This window comes from Hyperoodon ampullatus (assembly GCF_949752795.1).
Source record: "Hyperoodon ampullatus genome assembly, chromosome: 4".
In the NCBI taxonomy this organism is placed as follows: domain Eukaryota; kingdom Metazoa; phylum Chordata; class Mammalia; order Artiodactyla; family Ziphiidae; genus Hyperoodon; species Hyperoodon ampullatus.
In genome coordinates, this window is record NC_136917.1 from 8,714,162 (window position 1) to 8,732,619 (window position 18,458).

Consider the following 18,458-nt stretch of genomic DNA (forward strand, 5'->3'; position numbering starts at 1 on the left):
AAAAAAAAAGAAAACCAAAACAGGTAAAATTAATTTTAATAATGTACTTTATCAAATATATATAAAAATATTATCATTATGCTATGTAATCAATATTAAACATTATTAAAGGGGTATTTTACATTATTTTTTGTACTAAGCCTTTGAAATTTGGTGTGTATTTTATGCTTACAGCATATTTCAACTTGGATTAGTCACATTTCCGGTGTTCAGTGGCCATATGTGGCTAGTGAGTACCATACTGGATAGAACAGGAAAAGATCATATAATATGTTACTTTTACTCACTGGATTATATTTTGAGAATAAGTGATGTAAAACATAGGCCAGATTAATGTTCTCCTTCTCCCCTGTAACACTGAGCCTGACAGCAGCCTAAAAGGTCGTCATAATGCAGCATTTTTGGAAAGCCACTGCTAATCAAGAGAGCTGGCATGAACCTCTCTACAATCTATATAGAGACCATAAGATGAATTCAACCATGTAATTGATCATTTGAAATCTCAGGACTCATTTCAAACAGTCATTTTCTTTTATTTGCCAACCAGGGGTCAACAATTCCAATGCCAGGAGAGACCAGAGAGATAGAAGTGAGAGAATCCAGCTGGGTGAAGACAGTGGAGAGTGATGGGACCATCTGTGGCAAGTGGCAGGTATGTACCCTTCCTGAAGTATCCACATTCCAAAAGCTAAACACTGTGTCAGCAGAACAAACACATCTGCAAGACCACCACTGGATGTCCGGACCTGTTGGTTTACAGTCCCTGGCTGCATACGTTAAGTCTAAAGATGTGGCACTATTCCAAGAGAATTCACATTATTACTGTACCAGTACTTGTCTGATCTCTGACAGTTGTAGGGGGTGGGATCAGGTGATCTGACCCCAGCCTCACCTCTTCCTCTGACCCTTCTATCTTACAGGGGGTCTTCTGCTCACTTCGACCTGAGAGTCTGTCACAAATTTCCTTTGCTTGCAATTCCTCTACTCTTCTTTAGCAACCAGGAAAAATGGCCCCTCTCTGAAGCCTTCCCAATCTCTAATGTTCATAGTTGTACAGATCCACAAAGCCAAAATTCAAAAAGCTCTGGAAGCTAAAAGCTTTTAAAAACTCATCTGGTGATAAAAATCTTACCTGATCTGAACTCATTTATCAGCAAAATCTGACTTTGCTGGACACAAGTCTCTTTACAGGTCTTTATTTAGCTAACAGTTGTGAAAATTCATACTGCAGAAATATTAATATTTTGAATATAGGGGCTGTCCTGTATTCACTGGAATGATTGTGTAATATATGGTGTTCATACCATGCTATCATTCTAACATCAGAAAAGTTCTGAAACACATCTGGCTCCAAATACGCCTTTATTAGTGAACCTTTATTCCTAGTAGTGGAAGTAGGAGTATTAGTAAATAGTTATTTAACACAAAATATGCTCCAGGTCCCTTATGTATTTTAACTCTTTTATTCTGCACAAGTCAATTAGGTAAGTATTATTGTTACCTTTCATAGATGTCAACAGTAAATTAATAGAGTTAGGTAACTTTCCTAAGGTCACACAGCTCCTAAGTGGCACCACTTGGCAATGCCAGTAATCAAACCCAGATGGTCTGGCTGAGAGTCTTTCCTGCTGTGCAAAAGCATCTGTCTAAGTGTTGGTTATGGGTTCCCCTCACTTGACATTTACTGTGTGAAGGTTCTGTCTCCTGAACTAGAATTCCTACTCCTTAAAAGCAGAGCTCGTCTCCCCCACACTACCTACCTGGTAAGGGTATGAACCTAACAGCATTTATAGCGAAGAATGGCTAGGTTAAAAAGAGCATTATGAATTTCAGTAATTTACTATGGATTCCGCAGGTCATGGTCCCACTTGTTCTGATTCCCACAAAGCTGATTGAACTTGGCGTGATGTGACAGTTATTAAGCTCTGCCTCCCTCAGTGAAAATAAGCACAGGCGCAAGCATATATGCTATCACCTTAACCACAGTGAAGATAAATTCTGCTTCTGGTTCCTGCTTAGTTAATGCTTATTCTGATCTATGCAGTATGTAAGAGCTATTTATGTCTTTCCTCGGTGTATCCTGTATAGTTTATGCGGCGGTACTATTACTGTTCCCATGTTACAGATGAGAAAACCAAGATTTGGAGATGTGTGATTATGATGCTGGGAAGTGGTGAAAGAAATTGTATTAAAATGTAGGTGGTTTGACCCAGGAGCCCGCAATCTTCCTCATCTTCCTTCTTTGCCTCTGGCTTTCTTCTGAGACTACTTTCTAGGATACAGGTCACTTTCTAACTTGAGTCTTCCTTTCTTCTCATATCTCTTGCCACTCCAGTTACACTGGAGGGCTGGAGAGTTTCTTAATATTCTGTTCTTTTGCCATAGACAATACTCATTTATCCTCATAACAGTATTATGGGTTTGTGCTTTTGGTGTTTCCATTTAACAGATTTGGAAATTGAGGCTCATAGGCTTTAAGTAATTCACTCAAATTCATATAATTTGTGGCTGAACTGGGATTAAAGTATAATTTAACTGATCTAGAATCTCATACACTGATGGCTCACATTTTCCTGCTTCTCATTGAACTAGTTTCATACAGTTTCAGCACTCTAAGAACAAATTACGATTATTTTTTAAAAATACCAAAGTAACCCATGGAAATTCTTCTAATTGAACTTCCTACCTACTGACACAATGAAGAAACATGAACCTAACTGAATATTCTTCTCAGATTCACTAGGGGCATATTTTTAGTCTTAGCATAAAATATTTCCTCTGTGCTCCTGTTCAGCCTATACATTTCATTTTCAAAGCTAGAGTCTTTTTCCAGTTAATCATATTTATTGGCAAAATACAGCCTAAGTCACTGAAACAAAAACTAAATGAAATAAGAGAACAAAGGTTGAATAAAGAAGTTCTGGACAAAAAGCCTTTGACCACAAATGGATGCCAGATTGGCAATTTTATTTTTCTTCAAAAGTGATTAATCATAGCAATCACTAGTAAACAGTAATACATATTTGTGTGTCACCTCTTTATGCATTAAAAAAGATCAGAACAACCCAGGACCCACTCATTCTGTTTGACTGTTGGAATATTTTTTTTAAAAAACATCAATGTAGTTAAAAAAAAAAAGACTTTATGAGCACCCTGATTGATTGGAAGTTAAAAAGAAGAGCAGACTTTTTCCTTTCCTTGGGCTCTCCAGTCCTGTGGGGATGTCTCTAGATCTTCAAATAAGTCCCTCCAAGGGAGAAAAACGCCACCACTTACAATATGTAATCTCAGTGGCTGGAGACTCCCTGTCACCTCACTTTGGAAGTGTTTGGTGAGCTATGCAGATCACGAAGACTGGGTAATAAAAACCCACCACCATCCAACCAGGGAAATCTATTACTCACCTCTTCTATTAATAGAGTTAGAGCTTCGATTTCGCAGTGCAAAAAGCTCAGATTTATTTTGCTTACTTGAATCTCAAAGCTTGAGTGCTCTCCGATTGGGAAATATAAATTCTGCTTGCTTTTAAACTAAATAATAGTTCTATTTATAACACTTGTTGTAGCCTTTATACTCCTTTTTTGCATGTAAAATGCTGCAATACATATACCTACTCTAACGTTTCTTGTAGGGTGAATTTAGCACACTGATTTCTGAGAAAATAGGGAAAAAAGAGCCACGCTCACCTGGAGGGGTGGCATGGAGGTGTTGGGCAACTGTTGTCCATTCCACCCACTTATAAATGAGAGGTAAAAATCCGTCCTGTTCATTTATAAATTCATATGGAGCCTTTCTTTGTGTTGAGCTATTTGATTTGATAGCGGAAACGTGATGAGGGTTCTGTTTTAAGACAATTCCATTTCTCAGGATGCCTCCTACCTTCTGTGTATGTATCATTTCGAAAAATGGTGAATAGCAGCTTAAGCAGCTAATAGCCAATTCCAGTTCCCATTTTTATCTGTGGGAGACAGTTTCTCTGTTAAAATGGTAACAGTTAAATGCAAAACTAACCTAACAAGCCATTGGGTGGCACTGTTGCTCCACTGAGTTCTTGGTTAAAGAACATTTCTCTTATACTAAAAAAGGAAAAGAAATGAAACATGAGTATGCCTTAAAGAAAGTAGCGTTGTTTAAATGGGACAATTGGATTTCCTCTGTTTCTTTGATTGTTTCTATCCACTAAACACCCTTTGACCCAGGAATGACAAGTAGGTTTAAACTCAGATGGCAATATCAACCATTTGGTCGATGCCACCTGGAGCCTAGTGTTGAGAAGGATTCTGATGCCATATCCAAGCCAGTGGGTTTGCATGGAGAATGTTATGGATTGATTAACAGTGTCTGCTGTGGGTACAGAATATTGGAATGGTGACTAAACTTGTCATTCTTCCTGTTGAATTCTATATAATGAGTGCCTATGATAGAAATAAATTCTATACTACCATTGGGGCTAGGTAGAGAAAATATGAGTGAAGTCTTTTTTTTTTTTAATGTGAGAGTAATGTTAGGTGATATGTTGAAAGTCAGACTATTATAGCACATTGTGCATCTTGGATAATATGAGTATGACCTGAACTATATGTGTCCTCTTTTCTTGCCTCACCTGATCCACTCAGGGTTTTAAAGATTATGAGAAAGTGGTGTCATTACCACAAGGAGGTTAATATTTTTTGGCTGGTTAGTGCCAAAAATGATGGTAGAGGCCAGATAAAGATGTCTTCATAATCCAAGAAACCTCAAAGCCCCAGGAATATACTCATTTTAGAGTTTAAAATCCTGTTTATTTAATTTTAGATCTATTATGATCTTAAGATTTACCATAAAAGAACTATGACTATCACATATGTGTGAGTCTATGAGTACATTAAACCTTCCCTACCTCCTCTGAAGATCTTACAGTATTCCTTGACATGGGGTATTTACTGAATGCACTCTGCAGTAGTGTTTTCTGTGATGTTGGAAATGATCTATGTTTATGTTGTCCACCACACCAGCCGCATGTGGCTACTGAGCACTTAAAATGTGGCTCCTGTGACTGAGGACTTGGATTCTAAATTTTTGTGTAATTGCAATTAATCTGAATGTGAATATAAATAGTCCAATGTGGCTACTAGCTATTGTATGGGACCGTGAATTGTAGTTACTGCAGAAATGATTAACACTTGGGTTTGAAGAATTCACAGCCTGTCAGACCAGATGGCCCTCATATAAGCAGAGTAATGCCCAGTAAGGATAGTTAAGGTTTATTAAGCATTCACTATGTGTATGGCATTATTTTATACATTTTATATATTTGGTCTTCCCAACAACCTATGAAGAAAATCTTTTATCCCCATTTTACAGATGAAGAAAATTATAACAAAGGGATAAGCACTGAAATATTAGATAGGTCCCCAAATGGGATATGTTGGCCTTCTGTACGCACTAATAGTTTGGTTTCTTTTCCAACAAATACTGTTTTAATGTGTGTTCGTTGTTTACCTAGAAAGGAGGTTGAGTCGGTGGTTGGAAGGGGCAGAGAAGGATGAGGCCCACTTGCAAACTAGAGTCCTCTTTAGAAAACATTGTGTTGGGGCTCCTTGGGAGCCCTTTCCTCCCTGCCCTCTAAGTAGCTTATCGAAGTGCTCCTTCTAACCAAACAGATTTCCTTCCTGGGAGGTTTTCTAGCAAATACAATTCCCTCCACCACCTCATTACATTTACAGCATTGTTCTAATTTGCATTATAGATAAGAATCTTGGGCAGCTGCCTATACCTGACTCTGCGGGGAGCACACAGCTAAGGTTCTCTTGTAGCCAAAGGATGGCAAAGCTTTACTCTAGAACACGAAATCAGTGTAGGCTTCTGTGATGGACAGAACAATGCCCTCCACTCCAAAGATATCCATGTCCTTATCTTCAGAACCCATGAATATGTTACTGTACATGTGAAGAAGGAACTTTGCATGTGTGATTAAGTTAAAGATTTTACAATAGGAAGACCATCCTATTGTAACCCATACAAGAGGTTGGTCTGATGTAATCACAAAGAACCTTGTAGGAGAGAGGCATGAGGTCAGAGAGGAAAAGGTGATGTGATTATGGGAGAGAGAGAGAGAGGGAGGAGAAGATGCTACCCAGAAGGCTTTTAAGGTGCATAAAGGGCCTAAGAGACAAGGAATTTAGGTGGTGCCAAGAATCTGGAAAAGGCAATGAAACAGATGCTCCCCAAGAGCCAGCTGGTCTTTTTTGAACTTCTCAGCTCCAACACTGTGAGGTAATAAATTTGTGTTGTCTTAAGTAATTTGTTGCCACAGCAGTAGGAGCTTCTTAGACAGGGAGACTTTTGAGAATTGTCAGGTAGAGAAAGGAAGGGTGTTCCAGCCAGAGGAACCAGCAAGTTCAAAGGCATGATGCTCCAAAACAGCATTCAGTGCATGGGAACAGTGTGTATCTCAGGGTAGGCAGCAACTGAGGTATGTTTCAGGGAAATAAGATGTGGTACAGGAAGGGGAGCATTCTGGTTTCGCTGCTAATCCCTAGCATTCTGAGACCAATCCCAGGGCCATGCTTTCCTCTTCTGGATCACATATGACCTCAGGAGTCTCCTGTGGTTTTACTCTATATATTTCTCTTCCCACAGAGATCAAAAGAAAAACCCATAAATATTTGCTACAGGGAAAGATTAAGGATCCCGAGCCACTAAAAATAAGAAAGTAACTTGGGAGAGAGAAAGCTATTTCTGTTGCGTTAGATAAAATTTTTTGCTGGCATTAGAAATTGAATGAGAAGAAAGAAAATGATCAATTTCAGATTGGACAAAGGCTCCTAAAGGAAATTTTTGAACCATATAATACATCTTATGCTTTCATCACATTATGTGTGTGTGTGTGTGTGTGTATATATATATATATATATATATATCTTATAGCAGGATGGTGAAGAGTAAAATTAGTTAAGAGGGGGTGGCGGTGTAGGAAAACAGAGTACGCGTCTCCCTTCCACTAGGGTGCCTGCCGGATGCTGGGGGGTACCTCAACGCCCAAGGAGATGGGAGGAACCCCCAAGTGAACCAGTAGGATGTGGGGGAGCTGAGGGGGGAGGAGAAGTGGAGGCCCGACAGGACTGGCGCTGCTGACGGGTGGCTGAGAGGGGGGAGGTGTTCCCACACCTGGAGTGACCCCCAGGGGCTCGATTCCCCTGCTCAACCAGCCGGGGAAGTCTGCCCTGCTCTCGGCCAGGTCCTATACCCTCAGAGGCCCCCTCCGGGCTGCATAGGTCCTGGGGACATAGGAGGAAGGCTGGGGCAGAAGAGGAGAGGCAGGTGGGAGGGGCCCTCCAGGACCAGAGGGGCAGGAGAAGGAGCAGAGGGCATTTGACCCACCCAACCGGGCCCAGGAAGCCTGCTGGGCTCCCAGGTGGGGTCCCCTGCCCTCTCAGACCAGAGCGGGGAGGTGCGCCAGGGCCCCTTCTGTTTTGTTGAGCCTAAGCCCCAGCCCCCCACACCTCCAGGGCCTTTTCCAGCCCTGTGGGTCCTAAGCATAGGCCCCGCCCACCACCCAATCCCCACCCCTACTTAGGCCCCGCTCTCCACAACCAAGGCCTTTTCCACCTTTTTTTTTTTTCCTTCCCCCTCTTTTTTACTATTGTGGTTCTGTTTTATCTTCTGGTGTTGTTTCATCTATATTTTAATTTTTATATTCTTTCTAACATATCTGTGAGTTTCCTAGTCTAATTTTATTTTTTACTTTGTTATTGTTCACCTTTATTTTATTTTATTTTTTTTGCCTCCCCGTGTGGCTTGTGGGATCTTGGTTCATGAGCCAGGGGTCAGGCTAAAGCTCCTGAGGTGGGAGCTCCAAGTCAGAACCACTGGATTAACAGAGAACCTCAGACCCCAGGGAATATTCTTCGGAGTGAGGTCTCCCAGAGGTCTTCATTCCAGCACCAAGATCCAGCTCTACCCAACAGCCTACAAACTCCAGTGTTGGAAGCCTCAGGCCAAACAACCAGTAAGACAGGAACACAATCCCACTCATCAAAAAAAACAAAAAAACAATGAGACAGCAAAAAAATATGTCACAGATGCAGGAGCAAGGTAAAATCCTATTAGACCAAATAAATGAAGAGGAAATAGGCAATCTACCTGAAAAAGAATTCATAGTAATGATAGTAAAGATGATCCAGAATCTCAGAAATAGAATGGAGGCACGGATTGAGAAAACACAAGAAATGTTTAACAAAGATCTAGAAGAACTAAAGAACAAACAAACAGAGATGAACAACACAATAACTGAAATGAAAAATACACTAGAAGGAATCAATAACAGAATGACTGAGGCAGAAGAACGAATAAATGAGCTGGAAAACAAAATGGTGGAAATAACTGCCAAGGAGCAGGATAAAGAAAAAAGAATGAAAGAATTGAAGACAATCTCAGAGACCTCTGGGACAACAATAAATGCACCAACATTCGAGCTATAGGGGTCCCAGAAGAAGAGGAAAAAGAAAGGGTGTGAGGAAATATTTGAAGAGATTATAGTGGAAAACTTCCCTAACATAGGAAAGGAGTCACCTGAGTCTAGGAAGCACGGAGAGTCCCATACAGGATAAACCCTAGCAGAAACACATCAAGACACATATTAATCAAAGTAACAAAAATTAAATTCAAAGAAAAAGATATTAAAAGCAGCAAGAGAAAAACAAAAAATAACATACAAAGGAATCCCCATGAGGTTATCAGCTGACTTTTCAGCAGAAACTCTGCAGACCAGAGGGAGTGGCAGTATATACTTAAAGTGATGAAAGAGAAGAACCTACACCCAAGATTACTCTACCCAGCAAGGATCTCATTCGAATTCAACAGAGAAATCAAAAGCTCTTCACACAATCAAAAGCTAAGAGAATTCAGCACCACCAAACCAGCTTTACAACAAATGCTAAAGAAACTTCTCTAGGCGAGAAACACAAGAAAAGAAGAAAATGCACAAAAACAATCCCAAAACAATTAAGAAATGGTAATAGGGACATACATATCGATAATAACCTTGAATGTAAATCGATTAAATGCCCCAACCAAAAGACACAGACTGGCTGAATCGATACAAAAACAAGACCCATATATATGTTGTCTACAAGAGACCCACTTCAAACCTAGGGACACATACAGACTGAAACCGAAGGGATGGAAAAAGGTATTCCATGCAAATGGAAATCAAAAGAAAGCTGTAGTAGCTATACTCGTATCAGATAAAATAGACCTTAAAATAAAGAGTGTTACAAGAGATAAGGAAAGACACTACATAATGATCAAGGTATCAATCCAAGAAGATATAACAATTATAAATGTTTATTCACCCAACATAGGAGCACCTCAATACATAAGGCAAGTGCTAACAACCATGAAAGGGGAAATCGACAGTAACACAATAACAGTAGGGGACTCTAACACCCCACTTACACCAATGGACAAGTCATCCAAACAGAAAATAAATGAGGAAACACAAGCTTTAAATGACACAATAGACATGATAGATTTAATTGATATTTATAGAACATTCCACCCAAATGCGGCAGAATACACTTTCTTCTCAAGTGCACATGAAACATTTTACAGGATAGATCACAGCTTGGGTCACAAATCAAGCCTCGGAAAATTTAAGAAAATTGAAATTGTATCAAGCATGTTTTCTGACCATAACGCTATGAGATTGGAAATCAATTACAGGAAAAAAGCTGAAAAAAACACAAATACATGGAGGCTAAACAGTGAGCTACTAAATAACCAAGAGATCACAGAAGTCAAAGAAGAAATTAAAAAATACATAGAAACGAATGACAATGAAAACACGATGACCCAAAACCTATGGGATGCAGCAAAAACAGTTCTAAGAGGGCAGTTTATAACAATTCAGTCTCACCCCAAGAAACAAGAAAAATCTCAAATAATCTAACCCTACACCTAAAGCAACTAGAGAAAGAAGAACTAAGAAAACCCAAAGTCAATAGAAGGAAAGAAATCATAAAGATCAGAGCAGAAATAAATGAAATAGAAAAGAAGAAAACAGTAGCAAAGAGCAATAAAATGAAAAGCTGGTTCTTTGAGAAGATAAACAAAATTGATAAACCATTAGCCAGACTTATCAAGAAAAAAAGGGAGAGGACGCAAACCAATAAAATTAGAAATAAAAAAGTAGAAATCATGGGCTTCCCTGGTGGCACAGTGGTTGAGAGTCCGCCTGCCGATGCAGGGGATGCGGGTTTGTGACCCGGTCCGGGAGGATCCCACATGCCACGGAGCGGCTGGGCCCATGAGCCATGGCCGCTGAGCCTGCACATCCAGAGCCTGTTGCTCCGCCACGGGAGAGGCCACAACAGTGAGAGGCCCGCATACTGCAAAAAAAAAAAAAAAAAAAAGTAGAAGTCACAACTGACACTGCAGAAATAAAAAGGATTATAAGAGACCACTACAAACAACTATATGCCAGTAAAATGTACAACCACGAAGAAATGGACAAATTTCTTGGAAAGGTACAATTTTCCAAGGCTGAACCAGGAAGAATTAGAAAATATAAACAGACCTATCACAAGAAATGAAATTGAAACTATAATTAAAAATTTTCCAACAAACAAAAGTCCAGTACCAGATGGCTTCACAGGCAAATACTACCAAACATTTAGAGAAGAGCTCACACCTATCCTTCTCAAACTCTTCCAAAAATTGCAGAGGGAGGAACACTCCCAAATTCATTCTATGAAGCCACCATCACCCTGATACGAAAACCTGAAAAAGATATCCCAAAAAATAAAATTATAGACCAATATCACTGATGAACATAGATGCAGAAATCTGGAACAAAATACTAGTGAACAGAATCCAACAACACATCAAAAAGATCATACACCATGATCAAGTGGGATTTATCCCAGGGATGCAAGGATTCTTCAGTATATGCAAATCAATCCATGTGACACACCATATTAACAAATTAAGGAATAAAAACCGCATTATCATCTCAATAGATGCAGGAAGAAGCTTTTGACAAAATTCAACACCCAGTTATGATAAAAACCCTCCAGAAAATGGGCATAGAGGGAACCTACCTCAACATAGTAAAGATCATATATAACAAACCCACAGCAAAGATCATACTCAATGGTGAAAAACTGAAAGCATTTCCACTAAGATCAGGAACAAGACAAGGATGTCCACTCTTGCCACCCTTATTCAACATAGTTTTGGAAGTCCTAGCCACAGCAATCAGAGAAGGAAAAGAAATAAAAGGAATACAAATTGGAAAGGAAGAAGTAAAACTGTCACTGTTTTGCAGATGACATGATACTATACATAGAAAATCCTAAAGATGCCTCCAGAAAACTACTAGAACTAATCAATGAATTTGATAAGGTTGCAGGATACAAAATTAATGTGCAGAAATTTCTGGCATTCCTATACACTAACAACAAAAAAATCAGAAAGAGAAATTAAGGAAACAATCCCATTTACCATCACAACAAAAAGAATAAAATACTTAGGAATAAACCTACCTAAGGAGGCAAAAGACTTGTAATCAGAAAACTATAAAACACTGATGAAGGAAATCAAAGATGACACAGACAGATGGAGAGATATACCATGCTCTTGGATTGGAAGAATCAATATTGTGAAAATGACTATATTACCCAAAGCAATCTACAGATTCAATGCAATCCCTATCAAACTACCAATGGCATTCTTCACAGAATTAGAGCAAAAAATTTTACAATTTGTATGGAAACACAAAAGACCCTGAATAGCCAAGGCAATCCTGAGAAATAAAAACGGAGCTGGAGGAATCAGGCTCCAGACTTCAAGCTATACTACAAAGCTACAGTAATCAAGACAGTATGGTACTAGCACAAAAACAGAAATATAGATCAATGGTACAGGATAGAAAGCCCAGAGATAGCCCCACGCACATATGGTCACCTAATTTATGACAAAGGAGCCAAGAACATACAATGGAGAAAAGACAGCCTCTTCAATAAGTGGTGCTGGGAAAACTGGACAGCTACATGTAAAAGAATGAAATTAGAACACTCCCTAACACCATATACAAAAATAAACTCCAAATGGATTAAAGACTGAAATGTAAGGCCACACACTATAAACTCTTAGGGGAAAACATAGGAAAAACACTCTTTGACATAAACCACAGCAAGGTCTTCTTTGACACACCTCCTAGAGTAATTAAAATAAAAACAAAAATAAGCAAATGGGACCTAATTAAACTTAAAAGCTTTTGCACAGCAAAGGAAACCATAAACAAGATAAAAAGACAACCCTCAGAATGGGAGAAAATATTTGCAAATGAAACAATGGACAAAGGATTGATCTCCAAAATATACAAACAGTTCATGTAGCTCAATATGAAAAAAACAAACAATCCAATTTAAAAAGGCAGAAGACCAAAATAGACATTTCACCAAAGAAGGCATACAGATGGCCAAAAGACACATGAAAAGCTGCTCAGCATCACTAATTATTAGAGAAATGCAGATCAAAACTACAGTGAGGTATTACCTCACACCAGTTAGAATGGCCATCATCAGAAAATCTACAAACAACAAATGCTGGAGAGGGTGTGGAGAAAAGGGAAACCTTGTACACAGTTGGTGGGAATGTAAATTGATAAAACCACTATGGAGAACAGTATGGAGTTTCCTTAAAAAACTAAAAATAGAACTCCCATATGACCCAGCAATCCCACTACTGGGCATATACCCTGAGAAAACCATAATTCAAAAAGAGTCATGTACCACAATGTTCATTGCAGCTCTTTTTACAATAGCCAGGACATAGAAGCAACTTAGGTGTCCATCAACAGATGGATGGATAAAGCAGATGTGGCACATATATACAATGGAATATTACTCAGCCAAAAAAAGAAATGAAATTGAGTTATTTGTAGTGAGGTGGATGGACCTAGAGTCTGTCACAGAGAGTGAAGTAAGTCTGAAAGAGAAAAACAAATACCAGATGCTAATACATATATATGGAACCTAAAAAAAAAAAAAAAAAAGGTTTTGATGGACCTAGGGGCAAGACAGGAATAAAGACACAGGCGTAGAGAATGGACTTGAGGACATGGGGATTGGGAAGGGAAAATTGGGATGAAGTGGGAGAGTAACATTGACATATATACACTACTAAATGTAAAACAGATAGCTAGTGGGAAGCAGCTGCATAACACAGGGAGATCAGCTCTGTGCTTTGCGACCACGTAGAGGGATGGGATAAGGAGGTTGAGAGGGAGATGTAAGAGGGAGGAGATATGGGGATATATGTATATGTATAGCTGATTCACTTTGTTATAAAGCAGAAAGTAACACACCATTGTCAAGCAATTATACTCCACTAAAGATGTTTAAAAAAAAAAAAGAGTCATGTACCACAATGTTCATTGCAGCACTATTTACAATAGCGAGGACATGGAAGCAACCTAAATGTCCATTGACAGTGAATGGATAAAGAAGATGTGGCACATATACACAGTGGACTATTACTCAGCCATAAAAAGAAACAAAATTGAGTTTTTTGTAGTGAGGTGGATAGACCTAGAGTCTGTCATACAGAGTGAAGTAGGTCAGAAAGAGAAAAACAAATGCTATATGCTAACACATATATATGGAATCTAAAAAAAAAAAAAAAAAAAAAGGTTCTAATGAACCTAGTGGCAGGGCAGGAATAATGACGTTGACATAGAGAATGGACTTGAGGATACGGGGAGGGAGAAGGGTAAGCTGGGGCCAAGTGAGAGTAACAGTGACATATATACACTACCAAATGTAAAATAGATAGCTAGTGGGAAGCAGCCGCATAGCACAGGGAGATCAGCTCAGTGCTTTGCAATGACCTAGAGGGGTGGGATAGGAAGGGTGGGAGGGAGGCTCAAGAGGGAGGAGATATGGCGATATATGTATGCATATGGCTGATTCACTTTGTTGTACAGCAGAAACTAACACAGTATTGTGAAGAAACTGTACTCCCATAAAGATCTATAAAAAATTTTTAAAAATGAAATTAGTTAAGAGGTACTTCTGGGGAAAACCTTTCTTCCCTTTGGGGAAATTTTTTTGATAAACCACTTGTCTTGGAGGAGAAGCTAGTTTTGCAAACCTGATAGGTGAGCCCCAAGTTTTCACAAGTATTTGAAGGGACTGGAGATTTAGGGAGGAGAGGAACAGAGGTGAGGCCAAGAGGAAATCTTACACTTCATGGGGTGGACTTGGTGTCGACCCTGGACATCATCAGGGAAGACTCCAAATGTTCTGGAATATTTGGTGGGTTTCTTGTAGCACCTGGTGAACATAGTGAGTTTTACTCTGGGATTCTTCAGAGGAGAAACAGAAGGCAGGTATAGACAGAAGCAGACAGGCCCCACGGACAGTTAGGGTTCCACAACATTTGCTGTTTTACACTTGATCTGGTGACTTGTCTCTGCTATTTTTAATCTGCATTTGTAATACCAAGTCTGGTTTGTTCAGAGTTCCTAGGGAATTGGTTGGTAAACAGGGGAGGGGCTAGGGTGAGGTGAGTGAGGCAATTGACTAGCACAGATTTAATAGACGCTAAAAAATTCACTAGTCAGGATAAATGCTATTTAAATATACTATTTAAAACTCAAAATTAATGCAAAAAAAATGCACAGTGCCATGGAACCTGAGGCACAATTTGAAAAAAATCAGTAACACCGATCCTGTCTTTATTTTAATCTTTGTTATGTTGACATTTTTATCACCATGGATTTGGTATTAACCTTGATTTTTTTAAAAAAATTTGCAATAAAATATTATTTACCTTGATTATTGAGTTTTTTGGCACCTCTTGTAATGGATACTATATGGCCAATAACAAGCTGGGAGATAAGGAGGCCAAGAAAGTTGAGAATAAGGATTCACCACCTAAATTTGGCAGGTTTTCCAAACTTTATTAGAGATCAACTAAGTACAGTAAGTAAGAACTGATTCTATTCCCCTCACGTGAACAAGGCACAGTGTGGAAAACTGTGTTAGGTGACAAGCCAGAGCTAGAACAAAGCCTTCTAATTCCCAGGTCCATATTCTTACCACAGTTTTGATAATTTCTTAGCTGAGATTTGTGATTTCCTTCTCTTTTTCTTTCACCATTTTATCTTGTCTGTCTTAGTCCAGTTTGTATAAGAGATTGAGAATATCTAAGTATGTGAATTTAATTGTCTCATTTTTTTCTTATTTGTTTATGTTACTCTCACTCATATGTAAAAGTAGAAAAACAATTGCGCTATTGATTTGCTATTTGCATCATTGTTGCTTTTTTTTAGGGAAAAATTCTGGCCTACATATAGTCACAACATCTAAACACCAGAGCTGATAGATTCTGGCAGAAGTCATCATTTAGATTTTTGGTTGTAATTACAGTTTAATTAGGATGTCTTCCACTGGCATTTTTCTGTTGTTATTTTGTCTTTCTGGATAAATGATTTAGCAATGAATTAGAGTTAGATAGGCAGATAAATACAGAGATATAGATAGATGGGTGGATAGATAGATAATAAACTGTGATATCTGTTAAATATCTCAATTTAAATGAGGGTTAAATTTTGTTTTCTCCACATTATTACCTATTTATAAAATATCAACCATTAGCTAACAAATGCTGTTTTTTAAAAAAATGAATTTGGGACAATTCTTATTATTCATACTTTATATGTTTCGGTGATTTAATTTTTACTGTATATGTCAGTCCTGATAAATACAGAAGAAAAGTAAAAATTTTTTATTACCTTAGTGAAATTGCTTTAATAGAGTAGCATATAAATGTCAAACTGTTTATTTTTGTTTTCCCATAATGAGATTGCTCCATGTGGGTGTAATGATGAGGAGCCTGTGGATTGAGCTCATAAAGACACAAACAGCATTCCCAGAGACCAGTGAGGGGAGACCCTGTCCCTCATGCATCACGGCTGTGCTCAGAGGAGCCCATGTGATCACAGGTCAAGGAGGTGGAGGATAGATATGCCACGGAGGACAGCTGGGAGATAGGACACATCCCAAGGCAATGAATGGGAGAATCCCCCTCTAACATCTGGCTTTGTGTGCTGGACTGTGGGCCCAGCTGAGGGTGGGATAACAGACCCCCTTTAAACAGAATCTGTTCACCTATGACGGTGGGGTACTGATTGCCTTGGATCTGGAAGAAACTTTAAATAATTGTATTATGTTTGTACCTCACTTGAAATGGCAAAGCACAGTGGTTAAGGACACTGAGTGTCAGCTCTTGCACTAACTAGCTGTGCCTTTGGCTTCTCTGCCTACCCTCTCTAAAATGGGAGTGGTGATAGTAGTAACCTAATAGTGTGGTGGTGGGCAGTATATGAGAATAGAGACTTAAAGTACTTCCCCACAGTGTAGCCAGGGTGATTTTTTTTTTTAATTTTTTATATATTTTTTGCGGTACGCGGGCCTCTCACTGTTGTGGCCTCTCCCATTGCGGAGCACAGGCTCCGGACGCGCAGGCTCAGCGGCCATGGCTCACGGGCCCAGCCACTCCGCGGCACGTGGGATCTTCCCGGACCGGGGCACGAACCTGTGTCCCCTGCATCGGCAGGCGGACTCTCAACCACTGCGCCACCAGGGAAGCCCCAGGGTGATATTTTAAAACATAAACTGTATTATATGTACACAGGATGCAAAGGATTTGACGACTGCCCAGCTGACCTCATCTCCGAGCATTCTCTCCTCCACACCATGCTCCAGTCACTGCAGCTTTTTTTGTTTGTTTGTTTCTTATACACACAAACTGATTCCTATTTTTCCATCAAAAATCTTAATGCTGACTGTTTCCTCTGCCTGAATGTTCTTCTCCTAGCTGTTTATAGAGAATTTCCCTGACTGCTCAATGAAAATGTAGTTTCTCTCCATCCCATGGTGACCTTCTGTTCCTTTTCCCTATGTTATTTTCTCCACAGCACCTGCAACTGTCTATTTGTTTCTTTCTTATTTTCTGTCCCCATTCCCCTTGCCTCAGTTAAGGTGTAAACGACCTTGTCTGTCTCATTCCCCAAGGTATGGCCAGGGTTAAGAACTGTGCCTGGCGGTAGGGACTCAATTAAAAACGCATTGAATGACGGAATGAATGAGCATGCAGCCTGTTACTCAAACAAGACGATCTCTAATTTGCATCTGTGTTTGTGACACTATTTACACAAATGAGGTGATGAAGTTGGGCCTCATGAGGGTGGTTGTTCCATGACTTTGCTAGTATGATTCCTCTCTGAGGTCTGGGGATGGAGGCCTTTTGTCTCAGGATTAGAGAGGACTGTTTGCCTTTACAGCCTGGAATAAGCATTGTCACAGCTAATCATTTGAATTTTCATGGTATTCAAGTGCCGATGCAGGTATTTGAGATCTTAATAGCAAAAGTAAAAAGAACATTTACATAGTTCATAAAAGGATACATTACGCTTCCTTTCTGCGTTTTACGGCACCTCATCACAGTGGAGAGTGGATTCAGTGATGCACTCAGTTTTATATTATCTCTGACTGGCACCACAGTCAGATGACCGCCCTGGCTCTAAAACTTCTTGAAGCAAATCACCCATTGCCACTGATACTAAAATGAAACTTCTTCTTTAAATCCCAATAAACCCCCCAAATGTTATGCAAATTGAAAAATACCCCTGTCAAAGGACTGTCAGATAACACCTCTCATTCCCAAGGACTATTTGTGAGCATACGGAAACATCCAGAAAGAAATAATGAATTGTTCTGGTACACTGTTCTGGCAGCCCTTAATAAATCAATCTGAAGGGGAGTTCTGAAGGGCAAAATGTTGCTGTCGGTGGGTGTCCGATTTAATTTTGCTCTAAATTAATATTTCGAATATGATAAGTGAGCTGGCAGGAACAGATTTCATGATTAATTCTATGGAGTCAAAAATGCTTTGATGGCACTTTAATAGCTGCTCCACTGATCTAAAAGTGCCTGAAATGGGCTCACGTGGGCCAGCTTACAAATTGCATGATAATGTGGATCCCACCCAAGGAGGAGATTTACTTTTTATTTTCAAATCTCTGCCGTACTTGGAGTAGCCGTGTTTCATCACGCAGGCAGAGACACTTTTATAGCCTTGTGAGCCACAGCTGAATGAGACATGTGGGATGAGTGAACAGAAAGTGCCATTAGGATCGCCCCTCTAAGTCGTGCCTACTTGAAGCCACATAAATCAGCTTCCGATGGAGTCATTGCTCCCCTGAAAACGAGGGTCCCTAGAATGAAAAAGTTCGACTGCAAAAGGACCAGTAAGATACATATGACCTGAGCTCACAAATGAGAGACAAGAAGGGAACCTGAGTGTTTACTCTGGGGTCAGTACGGACCTGTAAATGTCACTAGCATGATAGGCTTATTATTACGAGAACTGGGAGGCTACTGCTGACATTTTGTATTTGTTAAAAGTTT

At 39.5% G+C, this 18,458-nt stretch overlaps 1 long non-coding RNA gene across 1 annotated transcript in view; it reads left to right on the plus strand.

Moving 5' to 3' along the window:
* The first annotated feature begins 626 nt into the window (after positions 1 to 626).
* The window catches only part of LOC307051763, a 256,224-nt gene continuing 238,392 nt past the window's right edge, over positions 627 to 18,458 (plus strand). Inside the window, exon 1 of the long non-coding RNA XR_013810835.1 lies at positions 627 to 652. This is a non-coding gene — a long non-coding RNA (uncharacterized lncRNA). The remainder of the gene's footprint in view (positions 653 to 18,458) is intronic.